A 13,150-nucleotide genomic window follows, 5' to 3' on the forward strand; every position below is an offset into this window, starting at 1 on the left:
AAGGAGTATTATTTTAAATAAATAATTCATAAAGTTCAATAGAGTAACTGTATGTAAGATAAATATCCCCAAATCTATAACATTCCTCCCAACCAGGAATGATAGAAGAGGGGTGGGGAGGGAAATTCCATAGGAAGTACTTTAGCAAGATAAGTATGAGATCCAAGAAACCAAAAAACCTGGATAAAGAGATATAGCATGTACCAGAAAGGAAACTTAAACTTTATCGCAATTTTTTCCAAATTAGTGTATAATTTATTTATTTTGCTAACAATTCTAATAAAAAGCTCTATAAGATTTTTTAAAAACTCCAGAAAACCAAACCCATTGCTGTTGAGTTGATTCCGACTCATAGTGACCCCATAGGGTTTCCAAGGCTGTAAATCTCTAGGGAAGCAGACTGCCGCATCTTTCTTCCACAGAGCCGCTGGTGGGTTCGAACCACTGACCTTTCGATTAGCAGTTGATCGCTTTAACCACTGTGCCACCAGGGCTCCTTTATAAGATTTTAGAGGGCTTTAATAAAATAATTCCGTAATTTGTCTGGAAGGGCAAATGGGCAAAAGGATTCCAAACTAATTGGTAGTAGGGCTGCTTCTCACATGGGCTCCATGTGGGTAGTAGCTGCAGACTCAGCAATGGCTAAGGATCCCTGGTGGTACAATGGTTAAGCCCTAGGCTGCTAACCGAAAAGTTGGTAGTTCATACCCACCCAATGGCTCCATGGGAGAAAGACCCAGCAATCTGCTCCTGTAAAGGTTGTCATTGTTGTGTGCCATCAAGTCAAGTTCTACTGTGTCACATGGAGTTTCTATGAGTCAAAAATTGACTCCCCAGTGCGTAACAACAATGTCTAGGGGTGGCCACTGCTGGCTAACCTTATGCATGATTGAGGAAGAACCACAAACCAAGAGAAGAACAGATTAATTATTATTCGGTAAATAGTGTTAGAAAAAATCGGTGTGATGAGACAACAGTTTTTAAATGTGAACTGATTTCCACAGCTAATATTTCCCCCTCCCCCCTTAACTCTCTACCCTTCAAGCAAGATTATTCTGGGCTCAGGTCGGAAAATAGAAAATACAACCAGAGAGTCTTCTGGTTTTGGTGTCCTAAAGCCTAAAGCCCTTAGAGAAATGGAAAGAACTCTGATGAAATAACTTTTAAGAAGAAAAGTCACCAAACATATATTAAAAACCCTCAGCTAGAATTAAAGCTAAGTGATCTCACACAGGAATTCCGAGGGTGGGGTTCAGGAATGTGCATTTTCACGAGCATGGCAGTACATTTTTGTGCACGCTGAAGTTGTTGGCCACACACTGGAATCAGCAATGTTTAACATGTTCTGCCGCAAGCCCCATCCCAGAGGGCAGTAGATTGCTTTGGGGGGAAGGGAGCCCAGGCAACAGATTTTTTTTTTGTCAAGCTTCCCAAGTGATTGTAATGATCAGTGAGCTGGGAACCCTTAGCAAAGTTTTTTCCTTCCCCAATGACCCTTTAAGGTAAACATCTTATCACTGTTATGGGATGATTTTTAAGAATATATCCAAGGTTGCCTCCCTAGTGCACATATTTCTTCTCTTTCTGTTTTTCTAAATTTCCTATAAAAAAAATTAAAATGTGTGGGTGAGATAGATATTTAGGCACATATAAATATATAGGCTTATATCTAGGGCCTGTACAAACGAAACCCATTTCCGTTCAGTCAATTCCAACTCATAGCAACCCAGTAGGACAGAACAGAACTGCCCCATAGGGTTTCCAAGGCTATAATCTTCAGGAGAGAAAACTGCCACACCTTTCTCACAAGGATTGACTGGGAAGTTGAAATTGCTGACCTTTAGGCTAGCAGCCGAGTGTTTAACCACTGTGCCACCACGACTCCTACTCTAGACTTACTGAATGAGAAACTCTGGGGTGGGGACTGGGCCAGCAGTCTGTCTTTCGAGAAGGCTTTGCGTGACTCTGATGCACCCTGAAGTTTGAAACCAATGATTTAAAACATTCTCAAACTTACCTGCACAATGGAATCACAGAGAAACTTTAAAAACTATCGATTCCTGGGACCATTCCCAGAGATTTTGATTTAACTAGGTGTGCAGTTCCCTGGTGGTGTAGCGGTTAAGGGCTAAGTCTGCTAACCAAAAGATTGGCAGTTTGAATCCACCAGATGCTCCTTGGAAACTTCTATGGGGCAGTTCTACTCTGTCCTTGTAGGGACACTGAGTCGGAATCAATCCAGCAGCAATGGGTTTGGTTTTTTCGTTTTGGTACTTCCCCAATGATTATAATGTACAACAAAGTTTGAAAATCTCTGGGGTTTCAAAAGAAGAACTTCGCCTCTTCAAAGAAGAATTGACTTTCTAGACTAAAAGTGAAGGAAAGAAAAACAAACGTGTAATTTTTTCTTTAATGAAGAAAAGATAGGATTTTAAGCATAAAGGAATTTCAAGGTTCAATCATGAGTTTATTTTAGCAGTGTATACAACAATTTTATTTATAAAAGGTAATAGTTCTTGAGTGACAGGAGCCCAAGCAGCAGCACAAGTTGTTCCCATTTTCCTTCCCTTCCCTTCCCTTCTCCATTGGACTTCTCAGGCCCCCTACACTGCACGGTCTGGTCCCACCATGTCCCAGAAACAAAAGGGGAGAGCCCTTTGGAGGAGACCAGTGAGGAGAGGCAGGGCACGTAGGAAAAAGACGGTATTTTCTCTGAGTTAGCTGAGGAGGCAAAGCTAAAGGCCAAATATCCAAGCCTAGGACAAAAGCTGAAAGCAAAAAGAACTTGAAGCACTTACTGATGAAGATCAAAGACTACAGCCTTCAGTGTGGATTATACCTCAACAGAAAACAAAAATCCTCACAACTGGACCAATAAGCAAAGTTATAATAAACAGAGAAAAGATTGAAGTTGTCAAGGATTTCATTTTACTTAGACCCATAATTATTGCCCATGGAAGCAGCAGCCAAGAAATCAAACAACATATTGCACTGGGCAAATCTGCTGAAAAAGTCCTCTTTAAAGGGTTGAAAAGTAAAATGTCACTTCGACGACTAAGGTGCACCTGACCCAAGCCATGATATTTTTAGTTACCTCATATGCATATGAAAGCTGGATAATGGATAAGGAAAGCCAAAGAAAAATTGATGGATTTGAATTATGGTGTTGGCAAAGAATATCGAACACACCATGGACTGCCAGAAGAACCAACAAGTCTGTCTTGGAAGAACTACAGCCAGAGTGCTCCTTGGAAACAAGGATGGTGAGACTTTATCTCACGTACTTTCAATATGTTATCGGGGGGACCATTCCCTGGAGAAGGACATCATGCTTGGTAAGGTAGAGTGGTCAGTGAAAAGGAGAAAGACCCTCAAGGAGATGGATTGACACAGTGGCTGCGAAAATGGGCTCAAACATAGCAAGGATTGTGTTTCTTTCTGTTGTACATGGAAGGGCTTTGAGTCAGAATTGGCTCCACCACATCTAACAACAACAAAAACAGGACAAAGGCCCGGAGGCTTCAACTTCCTCATGAAGAGACTCCAGAGAGGGCAAAAGTGCTTTGACTCAGGAGACTACAACATAGCCAAAGCCAAGATGAAGAATAAGCAGCTGCCAAGCGTAGGACCAGATCACAACCAGTGACCACATTCCCACCCCACAGAATCTGCCCCCAAAGAAGTTACCAGCAAGCTTGTAGGTGGCCAAGTTGAATGATGCTGCCTGGGCTCCCACCAGATCCTGTGCTGGCTCCTGCCCCTCCCTGCTCTGGCAGCCAGGGGTCAGGAGGTGGCTTGGGCTTAGGCTGGAGAGGCAGAAGTCCCTGCCCATGGATATTCCGGTGCATGGAGCCCATGGGTTGAGCACTGAGACCTTGAACCTATTTCATTTTACCTGTCTTCCAAATAACTGCTGGAAGAAATCTCAATGAAATCCTGGCGGTGGGGTTGTGAGGGTAGGTAGGGTCAGAGGCATAGCAAGGAGGGACAGAGGGGAGGACTTGCCCCTGGGTGCAAGTCCACGGAAGTGCTAAACGAGGAGCAGAATCATGTTCCAAGGCTCCACAAATATGAAAGGTGCCTGACTGAGAGGCAGCCAGACAAGAGGGGACAAGATGGGGGAAGGCATGTCTGCTGATGCATTGCCATTATTAACCTCTATTCATCTTGAAATTAGGGGGAGAGAGGGGCTCGCAATTTAGAGATCGCCCCGAGAACTCATTATCCTAGGTGGGGTGAGGGCTTGGGAGAATATGAATCGGGCTTGGAGTTGATAAAAAAACATCATTACTGACTACCTTCCTTCTTAACCAAGTGGCTGGTGTGGGGTGGATATCAAGGGGAGGAAGATGAGGGGTTCTAATCCAGCTCTGTAGAAAATGCCTTGTTTGTTTGGATGTGCCGGGGAACTAGTGTCAGATAAAAGAAAAACTGTCCATCTAAATGTAACAGATGCAGAGGGACTTGGAGAGAGCAGGAGAAAAATGTAGAGCAAATGATAAATTCACAAAAAAGACCAGACTTACTGGGCTGACAGACTGGAGGGACCTCTGAGACTATGGCCCCCAGACACCCTGCTAACTCAGAACTGAAGCCATTCCCAAAGTTCACCTTTCAGCCAAAGTTTAGGCAGGCCAATAAGACTATACTCAAATTTATAAACGAAGCACTAAGGCCAAAGATGAAGAAACTGAAGTTTTTATCAGCTTCTGCAGTCTGAAATTGATCGAACATGCAGTCAGGATGCACTGATAATTACTGGTGATTGGAATGGGAAAGTTGGAATCAAAGAAGAAGGATCAGTAGTTGGAAAATATGGTCTTGGTGATAGAAACAATGCCAGAGATAGAATGATAGAATTTTGCTATACCAATGACTTCTTCATTGCAAATACCTTTTTTCAACAACATAAACAGCAACTATACACATGGACCTCACCAGATGGAATACACAGGAATTAAATCGACTACATCTGTGGAAAGAGATGATGGAAAAGCTCAATATCATCAGTCGGAACAAGGGCAAGGGCCAACTGTGGAACAGACCATCAATTGCTCATATGCAAGTTCAAGTTGAAACTGAAGAAAATCAGAGCAAGTCCACGAGAGCCAAAATATGACCTTGAGTATATCCCACCTGAATTTAGGGACCATCTCAAGAATAGATTTGACACGTTGAACACTAATGACCAAAGCCCAGACAAGCTGTGAAATGACATCAAGAACATCATATGGGCACCTGTTCAGATGCTCTGGGGGGTGGCATACTCCAGAAGGTGTGCAGGGGAGCACAGCTGATGATTTTTACCTGCAGGCCCCATGCTACAGTGCAGCCTGCTCCCCAGGCCTCACAAGCTCCGTATGTGGACACAGTCCAGAGCAGCCATTGGGCCAGAGCCTTTCATGGACAAGGGGCCAGGCCTGGGCTAGGGCATTGGTGGGGGGAGGGGTATGTATGGCCAGTAGGGTTTGGGGGCCAGCTCTGGGATGAGCATCGGGTATCTACCTGGCCCATAGATAGCCATTAGGGACTGGGGGACTACCAGGGTATGAGGTTGGTCTCAGACCTACCCATCCTTGAGGTTTGCCACCTCTTCCTAGTGCCCCCATTCAGGGAGGCAGGAGTGGGGGGCACAACTTGGGCCCTTGGATCAGAGAGACAGGACCCAGGCTGGGACCACTAGCCTCACCTGTGGCAGGGGGAGCTTCCCAGCAGTCAGCATGGCAGGCGGTCCTGGGGCTGGGAAGGGTGCTCCCCATCCTTGCAGGCAGCACAACAATTGCTCAGGGTATTTAGTAGGGATCCCTGTCCCATGGAACCCTGTCCAAGGTCTCTGCCTCCCAGAGAGTATGTCACCCATGGGCCAAACCTCCCTCCTTGGACTAGTGAACCTCCCCTCCTTGCTTAAAGCCACTTGATGCCCTGAGAAGCGCTCATCTTGGAAAATGCGGCAGCTGAAGACCAAACACCACCTGTCTTCCCTCTATCATCTAGAGAACACTCCCATTCACAATGTGTGTGTGTGCTTCCAGGCTTTCAAGTGCATCCCTGTCTCTCTAGATATTTTTTCCTTGCTCTAGAAAAACAAGATCATATTGCACATTTTATTTTCGCTGCTTTTTCTTGTCCTTTAAAAAACAACATTGTTGAAGAGGTCCCGTGTAAGTAAAGCATTACTGAAGAAAAAGAACAAAGTGAGAGGCCTAAAATCACCTGATTTTAGAAACTATTATACCACCACAGTTGTCAAAACAGCCTGGTACTCGTACAACAACAGATATATAGAGCAATGGAACAGAATTGAGAAACCAGACGTAAATTCATCCACCTATGTGCAGCTGATAACTTGACAAGGCCCCAAAGTCCGTTAAATGGAGAAAAGACAGTTTTTTTAACAAATGGTGCTGGCATAAATGGTTATCCATCTGCAAAAAAAAAATGAAACAAGATCCATACCTCACACCATGTGCAAAGACTAACTCAAAATAGATCAAAGACCTAAATATAAAATCTAAAACGATAAAGATCATGGAAGAAAAAATAGAGACAACGCTAAGAGCCCTAATGCATCGCATAAACAGAATACAAACCATAACTAACAATGCATAAGCACCAGAAAAGAAACTAAATAACTGGGAGCTCCTAAAAGTCAAACACTTATGCTCATCAAAAGACTTCACTAAAAGAGGAAAAAGAGAACCTACAGACTGGGAAAAAAATTTGGGCTATGACACATCCCATAAGGATCTAATCTCTAAAGTCTACAAGATACTGAAAAACCTCAACAAAAAGGCCAATAACCCAATTAAAAAATGGGCAAAGAATATGAACAGACACTTCACAAAGAAGACATTCAGGTGGTTAACAGATACATGAGGAAATGCTCACGATCATTAGCTATTAGAGAAATGCAAATCGAAACTACAGTGAGATACCATCTCACCTCAGTAAGGCTGGCACTAATCCAAAAAACACAAAATGATAAATGTTGGAGGGGTTGTGGAGAGACTGGAACACTCACGCACCGCTGGTGGGAATGTAAAATGGTACAACAACTTTGGAAGTTGATTTGGTGTGTCCTTAAAAAGCTAGAGATAGAAGTGCCATACCTTCCAGCAATCCCACTCCTTGGAATATATCCTAGAGAAATAAGAGCTGTCACTCAAATGAATATCTGCACACCCATGTTCACATGCACCGTTCACAATACCAAAAAGATGAAGACAACCTAGGCGCCTATCAACAGATGAATGGATAAACAAATTATGGTACAAACACACAATGGAATACTATGCAATGATAAAGAACAATGATGAATCCTACAAACATTTCACAACATGGATGAATCTGGAGGACATTAAAAAAATGGAGGACATTATGCTGAGCGAAATTTGTCAGTCGCAAAAGGACAAATATTGTATGAGACCACTATTATAAGAACTCAAAAAAAGGCTTAAACACAAAAGAAAACATTCTTTGATGGTTACGAGGGTGGGCAAGGAAGGAGAGGGTAATTCACCAACTAGGTAGTAGACAAGAATCATCTTAGGTGAAGGGAAGGACAACACACAATACAGGGGAAATCAACACAACTGGACCAAACCAAAAGCTAAGAAGTTCCCTGAATCAAACCAAACACTTTTTGAAGGACAGAGTAGCAGAGGCTGGGGTCTGGGGACCATGGTTTCGGAGGACATCTAGGTTAACTGGCATAACAAATATTATTGAGAAAATGTTTGGTGTGTGGTGTCTAGGGTCTTAAAAGCTTGCAAGAGGTCATCTAAGATGCATTAATTGGTCCCAACCCACCTGGAGCAAAAAAGAATGAAGAACACCAAAGACACAAGGAAAATATTAGCCCAAGGGACGAAAGGGCCACATAAACTAGAGACCCCAGCAGCCTGAGACCAGAAGAACTAGGTGGTGCCCAGCTACCACCAATGTCTGCCCTGACAGGGAACACAACAGACAGCCCCTGACTGAGCTGGAGGAAAGTGTGGAGCAGAACTCAAATTCACGTAAAAAGACCAGACTTAATGGTCCGACTGAGACTGGAGGAACCCCCAAAGCCATGGCCCCCCGACATTCCGTTATCCCAGACCTAAAACCACTCCTGAAGCCCACTCTTCAGGCAAAGATTAGACTGGACTATAAAACATAAAATAATACTCATGAAGAGTATACTTCTTAGTTCAACCAGATTAAAAAAAAAAAATACATGAGACCAAATGGCAGCTCCTGTCCAGAGGCAGAATGAGAAGGCAGGAAGGGACAGGAGCTGGTTGATGGACACGGGAAACCAGGGTGGAAAGGGGGAGTGATTGCAACTACTGTTACATAACAAAATCTGTATAAATTTTCTATGAGACATTAACTTGAGCTATAAACTTTCACCTAAACCAAAAAAAAAAAAAAGAACATCATATGGGAAGAAAGCAAGAGGTTATTAAAAAGACAGGAAAGAAAGAAAAGACCAAGATGGATGTCAGAGGAGACTCTCAAACTTGCTCTCGAATGTCAGGTAGCTGAAGAAAAGGAAGAAATGATGAAGTAAAAGAACTGAGCAGAAGATTTCAAAGGGCAGCTTGAGACGACAAAATAAAGTATTATAATGACATGCGCAAAGAGCTGGAGATAGAAAACCAAAAGAGAAGAACACACTCAGCGTTTCTCGAGTTGAAAGAATTGAAGAAAAAGTTCAAGCCTCGAATTCAGTAGTGAAGGATTCTATGGGGAAAATGCTAAACAATGCAGGAAGCATCAAAAGAAGATTTAGTCGACGTTCAGCCATTTCAAGAGGTAGCATACAATCAGGAACCAATGGTACAGAAGGAAGAAGCCCAAGCTGCACTGAAGGCATTGGTGAGAAACTAGGCTCCAGGAATTGATGGAATATCAATTGAAGTGTTTCAACAAACTGATGCAGTGCTGGAATTGCTCACTTGTCTATGCCAAGAAATTTGGAAGACAGCTACCTGGCCAACTGACTGGAAGAGATCCATATTTATGCCTATTCCCAAGAAAGGTAACCCAACCAAATTCAGAAATTATTAAACAATATCATTAATATCACAGGCAAGCAAAATTTTGCTGAAGATCATTCAAAAACGGCTGCAGCAGTATATCAACAGGGAACTGCCAGAAATTCAGGCCAGATTCAGAAGAGGATGTGGAACCAGGGATATCATTGCTGATGTCAGATGGATCCTGGCTGAAAGCAGAGAATACCAAAAGGATGTTTACCTGTGTTTTGTTGACTATGCAAAGACCTTCAACTGTGTGGATCATAACAAATTATGGATAACATTTAGAAGAATGGGAATTCCAGAACACTTAATTGTGCTCATGAGGAACCTGTACGTAGATAAAGAGGCAGTTGTTCAGACAGAACAAGGGGATTCTGAGCGGTTTAAAGTCAAGAAAGGTGTGTGTCAGGGTTGTGTCCTTTCACCATACCTATTCAATCTGTATGCTGAGCAAATTATCCGAGAAGCTGGACTATATGGAGAAGAACGGGGCATCAGGATTGGAGGAAGACTTATTAACAGCCTGAGTTATGCAGATGACACAACCTTCCTTGCTGAGAGTGAAGAGGACTTGACGTACTTAATGAAGATCAAAGATCATACATAGCCTTCGGTATGGATTACACCTCAACATAAAGAAAACAAAAATCCTCACAACTGGACCAATAAATCACATCATGATAAACAGAGAAAAGATTGAAGTTGTCAAGGATTTCATTTTGCTTGGATCCACAATCAACACCCATGGAAGCAGCAGTCAAGAAAACAAAAGTTGCATCGCATTGGGCAAATCTGCTGCAAAGGACCTCTTTAAAGTGTTGAAGAGCAAAGATGTCACCTTGAAGACTAAGATGCACCTGACCCAAGCCATGATATTTTCAATCATATCATATGTATGTGAAAGCTGGACAATGAATAGGGAAGACCGAAGAAGAGCTGAGGTCTTTGAAATGTGGTGTTGGCGAAGAATATTGAATATACCATGGACTGCCAAAAGAACAAACAAATCTGTCTTGGAAGAAGTACAACCAGAATGCTCCTTAGAAGCAAGGATGGTGAGACTGCGTCCTACATACTACGGACGTGTTGTCAGGAGGGATCAGTCCCTGGAAAAGGACATCATGCTTGATAAAGTAGAGGGTCAGCGGAAAAGAGGAAGACCCTAAATCCTCAGATGGATTGACACAGTGGCTGCAACAATGGGCTCAAGCATAGCAACGATTGTAAGGATAGCCCTGGACCAGGCAGTGTTTTGTTCTGTGGTACATAGGGTCACCATTAGTTGGAGCCGACTGGACAGCACTTAACAAGAATTACATAAGACAAACAATAACACACTTGAGGAACGTGCTTCTTAGATCAATCAAGTGTACCAGAACAAATGGGCCACCCCCGCCCAGGAACAAAGACGAGAAGGTGGGAGGGGACAGGAAAACTGGAGGAATGGACATGGGGAAGCCTAGAGTGAAAAGGGAAAGGGGGAGAGTGCTGACACAATGAGGGATTGCAGCCAGTGCCATGAAACAAATTTGTATATAAATTTTTGAAAGAGAAGCTAATTTGCTTTGTAAACTTCCACCTAAATCGCAGTAAATAAATAAATGTAACAGATGCAAACAGCTCCTCTGGTTCTGCAGAGCAAGCTGAGAATCCATGTTAATTGTTCATAAAAATGTGCTGTCCTCTTTAACTAGATTTGCTGTGGGGAGGAGGGCAGTGGGTGGGGAAAAAAGGGATCATGAGTGTGGGGAGCCCAAAGGAGCCCAGGGGGCTTCTTCAGTATTTGAAATTTTAAAAAAAGAAGACAGCCCACAAAAAAACCTAACCCAAGGGGGTGGGGGAGGCAATAGTTTTCAACCTTTTGGAGACTGCCAATATCCCTATGATAGAAGTTGTATTGTTAATATTTGAAATATTGAAATATTGAAAATACTAGTATATATGAGGATCAATAAAGGCATTTGATAACATTTTAAGTGAATATGCATTTTATTCTTCACTGTAGTACCTATATACATTTGAAAAACAGTCATCTGTGTAGAACTATTACCTTTTCAGATGGTGTTTAATATTATTTGAAAAAATCAAAGCACAAATAAATGGAACTATATAGGGTTTATTCTAGCAGTTATTCTGTATGCATACAGGGAGACAATTTTGTCTCTGAAAAACAAATGCCTCAGTCCAGGATAGTTATAGTGCGGCTTTTAAGAAGAAGAAGAGGAGGAAACAGTAAAAAATAACCATTGGCTACTCTCAACATGGAGCCCTGGTGGTGCAGTGGTTAAGAGCTTGGCTGCTAACCAAAAGGTTGGCAGTTCAAATCCACCAGCTGCTTCTTGAAAACCCTGTGGGGTAGTTCTACTCTTTCCTAAAGGGTTGCTATGAGTCAGAATCAACTTGACAGCAATGAGTTTTGGTTTTTTTTTTTTTTTTTGGTTATATGAGTTTCAACATGTTTGATTGAAACTCCTTTCTTAGATCAACTGACACCAGGTTACTACTAGGTGGTTTCTATGGTCCCCATTCATTTAAATTGTCTTAAAGTTAATTTTTTTTGCACCAGATAAACTTTCAGTGGCTTCATGGTTATCACGGTTGTCTTATCCCAGAGTGGGTTTGCAATTTTATGATTACCTGACTCCACATTATTTCTTTTTATTTGTTCTTGGATGCATTTAACATTGGTCAATGACCTTTGTGAATGTTTTTGTACACTCAGAGGAATCTGTCAATTCCTGTTCCTTAGTTTCTCACTCTTAACATTATCCATATAAACTACCACAATAATTTCAGGAGGCTGAGGGCCATAAGCTAGGGACCATTAAACATTTTTATCTTTTTATTTAAGACACACACACACACTCAGAGAGAGAAAGAGAGAGAGATCTGAATCAGGTTGGCTTTTTATTGTTGATCTTTGCATGACATGACTGGCCAAATTTATAAAATCCTTCCAGAAGGTTTAGAATCCACTAATAAATCAAACTAGTCACAAAATATTATATTCTAATTCTTTTCAAATTATTTAAAAAAAAAAAACATTGCAGTCGAGTCCATTCTGACTCATAGCAACCCTATAAGACAGAGTAGAACTGTTCTGTAGGGTTTCCAAGGAGCAGTTGGTGGATTCGAACTGCTGACCCTTTAGTTAGCAGCCAAGCTCTTAACCACTGTGTCACCAGGGCTCACTTTTCACTTTGTCATACATGAATAATATCTATTATATTCCCTAATAATTATAATATTAGATTAATTATAACACCACATTTCTCAATTTTGCAGAAAACAGAGTATTTAAAACTCTACCTAAGTTGTTTTTAAATGGAATATTTTTATCCTTCCGTAATTAAAGACCCATACCCACCAAACCCATTGCTGCCAAGTCGATTCCAACTCATAGCGACCCTATCGGACAGACCAGAACTGCCCTATAGGGTTTTCAAGGCTGTAAATCTTTATGGAAGCAGACTACTAGAGCTTTCTCCCAAGGAGCAGCTGGTGGGTTCAAACCTCTAACCTTTTTGTCAACAGCTGAGTGCTTAACCACTGTGCCACCAAACCAAAAACCAAACTTGCTGCTGTCGAGTCAATTTTGACTCATAGCAACCCTATAGGACAGGGCTCTGCTCTGTCATACAGGGTCACTATGAGTATGAATTGACTCAATGGCACATAACAATCAAATGTAATTTTTTTTCGCTGAAGTTTGTTGCATTTTGGACTGACTTTCGCTGAATACACTAGTTGTTTCCATTTCCTGTAATGTGTGAGTATTCTAATAAATATATTTTCTTTTAAACTAATACAAAGAGTAAGCAGGAACTTTGGACTGGATTCCACCCAAGAATGGCCAAATGATTTGAAAGGCAGAAGAGTATGACCTGGGAGCATGGGCTTTTCCTCTGGCCTCCCAAGCTCTCTGGGCAGCCCTCTGGTGATAGGACCAGTGTTGTTGGTATAACATCGGGCTGTCATTTAGGGAGCAGGCACAGTGAGTGGCAGGAAATGAAGGGGATATTTCCCGTAGCTGGCGACATCAGCCCAGGCAGTCTTGGCAGGTGACCCTCCTATCTAGCTTCCCTTTATCCTTAAAAACTCAGGTTAAATACCACCATCCATGG

At 42.1% G+C, this 13,150-nt stretch overlaps 1 pseudogene; it reads left to right on the forward strand.

The window, feature by feature from the left end:
• The first annotated feature begins 2,628 nt into the window (after positions 1-2,628).
• Positions 2,629-3,718, forward strand: LOC126059699 (alpha-endosulfine-like; annotated as a pseudogene).
• Positions 3,719-13,150: the final 9,432 nt, after the last annotated feature.

The sequence above is a fragment of the Elephas maximus genome, chromosome 16 (assembly GCF_024166365.1).
Source record: "Elephas maximus indicus isolate mEleMax1 chromosome 16, mEleMax1 primary haplotype, whole genome shotgun sequence".
Classification (NCBI taxonomy): domain Eukaryota; kingdom Metazoa; phylum Chordata; class Mammalia; order Proboscidea; family Elephantidae; genus Elephas; species Elephas maximus.